The sequence below is a fragment of the Trichechus manatus genome, unplaced genomic scaffold (assembly GCF_000243295.1).
Source record: "Trichechus manatus latirostris isolate Lorelei unplaced genomic scaffold, TriManLat1.0 scaffold00041, whole genome shotgun sequence".
Lineage (NCBI taxonomy): Eukaryota > Metazoa > Chordata > Mammalia > Sirenia > Trichechidae > Trichechus > Trichechus manatus.
Genome location: NW_004443977.1, coordinates 18,027,491 through 18,031,436, shown reverse-complemented (window position 1 = coordinate 18,031,436; position 3,946 = coordinate 18,027,491). Strand labels below are relative to the sequence as shown.

The following is a 3,946-nucleotide window of genomic DNA, read 5'->3' as shown; positions in this document are numbered from 1 at the left end:
TACCTCTTTTAAATAAAATTTTAATTTTAGAACAGTATTGGATGTACAGAAAAATTGTGAACATAGCACAGAGATTTCCAATATAGCCCATACCTTATTTCCCTATTATTAACATCTTATATTTGTCACACTTAATGAACCAATACTGATACTTTATTATTAGCTAAAGTCCATACTTTATTCTTATCATATTCGCTTGTTGTTAGCTGCCAGCAAGTCGGCCCCTAACTCATGGCAACACCATGCCACAATGGAATGAAACACTACCCGGTCATATGCCATTCCCATAACTGATTGCAGATCAGAACCCTGTGATCCACAGGGTTTTCATTGGCTGATTTTTCTGAAGTAGATTGCCAGGACTTTATTCTGAAAAAATTAGTACAATTTTAGATTAATCTTTTTTTGGTAGATACTTCTGCGTCACTATTTGAGTCTTATTAATTAGTATATTAATGTACATTTAATAATGAGTACTATACAAAAATAGTTATCTATTGAGATTAGAGTTGTAGGCATAAAATGAATCATTAAGACACCAAAGTGGGGAAAATAATAGAAGAAAAGATAGCAAGTTAGAAATATAGATTTCAATGAAAAATCAAAATAGTCTCTCTGTGTGAGTTTCTTGGGAAGTGTTTTTTTTTCTCCATTCCCCTGCTTCTTAATGGCCTTTATAGTATGAAAATGGAGCCAGAGACACATTCAGGATAATATGAAGGTTGGGATTGTAAACCTGTAATTATGACAAAAAAAGCCATCTGTACGTAATTTAATTTCAGGTGTTAGATAAACTCATCCTTAAAAAAATAATTTTAGAAGAAGAGCATAATGACTCTGTTTCTTAGTTTCACTTCCCACTTAAAATTTACCAGAGCAGATGTCACAATTCATGTATATCAAAAGTAAATCCTTGATTTTATAAATGGGTCGAGACATACAACATGACGATCTCCTCACTTGTAAACAAAGAATTAACACTCCGTTCCAGTATTTTGTAAAGTACGTTGTGTTTCTTTATGTTCTTTTGAAGTCATACATCTGGATTTAGGTTATTTCTATTCTTAAAACAGGAAATTGAATCAAATTTTCAGTGCTCCCCTGCAGCACATTTGATTGCATCCTGTGGAAAGGCCAAAAATCTCCTGTGTTGTCTTGGATCCAAAAGTAATTTGGAAACATGAAAATGCAACTCTGTTAAGGATGCTGCTATTTTTTGTAAACCTACAAAATGTTAAGACTTGATTTTTAATAAATATATATTTACAAAAGATGACATTTGTTTTATATACACGATAAAATACTTAGATGAATTTTTATATATTTTAAATATGTTTATCCACAATTCCTATAAAAATAATTTTGATATTTTGTAAATAGAAAGACATACAATATATGCATTCAGGGAATTTGTTCCCAAAGACTGTAAATTGTTCTGTCACTGGGTGTCTTAGTCATCTAGTGCTGCTATAACAGAAACACCACAAGTGGTTGGTTTTAACGAAGAGAATTTTATTTTCTCACAGTTAAAGTAGGCTAAAAGTCCAAATTCAGGGCGTCAGCTCCAGGGGAAGGATTTTTCTCTCTGCCGGCCTTCTTCTCTTCAGTGTTCCCCTGGACTAGGAGCTTCTCTGCGCAGGGACCCCGGTCCAACGAATGCGCTCTGCTCCTGGCACTGCTTTCTTGATGGTATGAGGGCCCCAATTCTCTGCTTGCTTCCCTTTCCTTTTATCTCTTGAGAGATAAGAGGTGGTGCAGGCCACACCCCAGGGAAACTCCCTTTACACTGGATGAGGGATGTGACCTGGGTAAAGTGGTGTTACAATCCCACACTAATCCTCTTTAACATAAAATTACAATCTCAAAATGGAGGCCAACCACACAATTCTGGGAATCATGGCCCAGCCAAATTGATACACACATTTTTGGGGGGACATAATTCAAACCATGACACTGGGTAAGTTTTACTCTAAAATCTGTGAATTCTCTTTTCATGTAGCACTATTTTTCAAAGGCTGAGATGCTTCTTTAAGAAAAGTTTCCATAGCATGTATGTTTGGGAAATATCTCATGTGAGCTACATATTATAGTCTCTTAAAGGTTCTATAATAAAGAATCTTGTTTAATTGTGAGTACCCAAGCATTTTCCAAACTTATATGATCCTTGAAATCCAGGGAAAGAGCTTCTTCCATCATAGGCTAGGTTTTGGTCGCCACTGGTGGGTGAAGTCTGAGCCTTGAGGAGAGCAGAAAACCCCTGACCAACCCAGAGCTTTGAAGACCTGCTGGGAAGGCAGAGAGCTGGTGATGGCATTGGTTTCTAAAACCTCTACTTCTCTGTGCTTATCATGTTTCCTGGTCTGAAAAACTTTCAAGAAAAGATTCTATGTTTGGAACTTGAACAGAGCCAATCAGAAGCAAGTGTGAAAACATTGTCTAGAGTAACAAGTGACTACCAGAAATTACTGGATGAACAAATATAAGAAAGGGAGAATGTACAAATAATGAGGAATAGAGATATCAATGACTAATAACTTTGTGGTTAAGTTCAGAAATAAATGTAATCTTACATAAAAATTATTGAGATACATGGGAAGTACGATAAAGCATGCAGCGAATGGAGAGGACATCTGTCTTAGAGAAACAAACTTTATAGGATGAAATAGAATGACAACATGATCAACCACAAGTTCAGGGGCAGCTTGAAAAACTGAATCTTCTTGAACAGGAATATAACAAACTTACTATATAATGCTTTTCCTTATAGGGAAAAAAATACAACCATTGGAAGCAAGACCACTGTGAAGAAGAACAGAAAGAAGGGAAATGCATACAAGTATGGCAGTCCATTTGCAGACTATCATCTTTGAAGATAAGGCATCTCCATATGTTCCTGGTGTAAAAAATAATTTAAAAAAGAAGTCAAAACCACCAGAAAGTCCACCGGTTCTAGCCATGCTCTGGTGACCAATGTTCAACATATTTTCCAACTAAGGAAGCAACACAATTAAACCTTGGGCAATGACGGAGTAGTCAACAGTATTCCTTTGGCAAAGCAACTGTGTTCCCAAGGTGGTAAAAACAAGAAGTTGCCAGTAACACCTCTCTCCATCAGCAGCATTAATAAAGAGTTGTAAAAATCTTACAGACTTTACAGATGAGTTTGGACAGATTAGTTTTGATCACCAGCAGTTACTAAAACTTATCCAGGAGTCACTGACCGTTGAATGAAGGAAGTCTCTCCCTGAAACTGGTGGCCTTAGTGGGAAGAATGGAGGCAAAAGCCAATGAAACAACTAAAGTTCAAAAATATCAAGCTCAGCTGGAGAAACAGGAGATAGAGAAGCAGAACACAAATAAGGACTCTACAAAACTGAGATCTGGAGAAAAAAGGCAGGAAAAGCTGTCAGTTATTGAAGCACGTGCAAACTTCACCTACTTCTCACTTACTAACTATCTCCTTATCTGACATTTCACATTTACAACAATAGTAAAAATTCTATTATCCAACTTTTTTGTGCATTAACAATGTACATGTGGCAGTAACTAATGCCAAGGTGTGAGGCAAGAGTAATGCTGGCTGTGATGGTTAAGGTTATGTGTCATCTTGTCTGGGACATGATTCTCAGTGGTTCAGCAGTTATATAATGATATAATTTGGCTGTTATATAATGATGTAATTTGGCAGTTATGTAATGATGTAGTCATCCTCCACTTTGTGATCTGATGTAGTCATCCTCCATTTTCACAGAATGCCAAATTTTGCATTAAGGACCTGGTCTTTGGACAATAACCATGTTGATAAGTGAGGAGTGAGTGTGTAAAGAATTTATTCCAAAGCAACAATTTATCTTGGGATTGCTCTCTGGTGCTAGGTCGGATATTGACATTGTAGAAACCAAACCTAATCTGTTTCCATCGAGTCTATTCCGACTCATAGCGACAT

The 3,946-nt window shown here is 36.4% G+C and overlaps 1 pseudogene; it reads left to right on the top strand.

Annotated features, from left to right (window-relative positions):
* Positions 1-2,348: 2,348 nt before the first annotated feature.
* On the top strand, positions 2,349-3,519 carry LOC101347590 (centrosomal protein of 57 kDa pseudogene; annotated as a pseudogene).
* Positions 3,520-3,946: the final 427 nt, after the last annotated feature.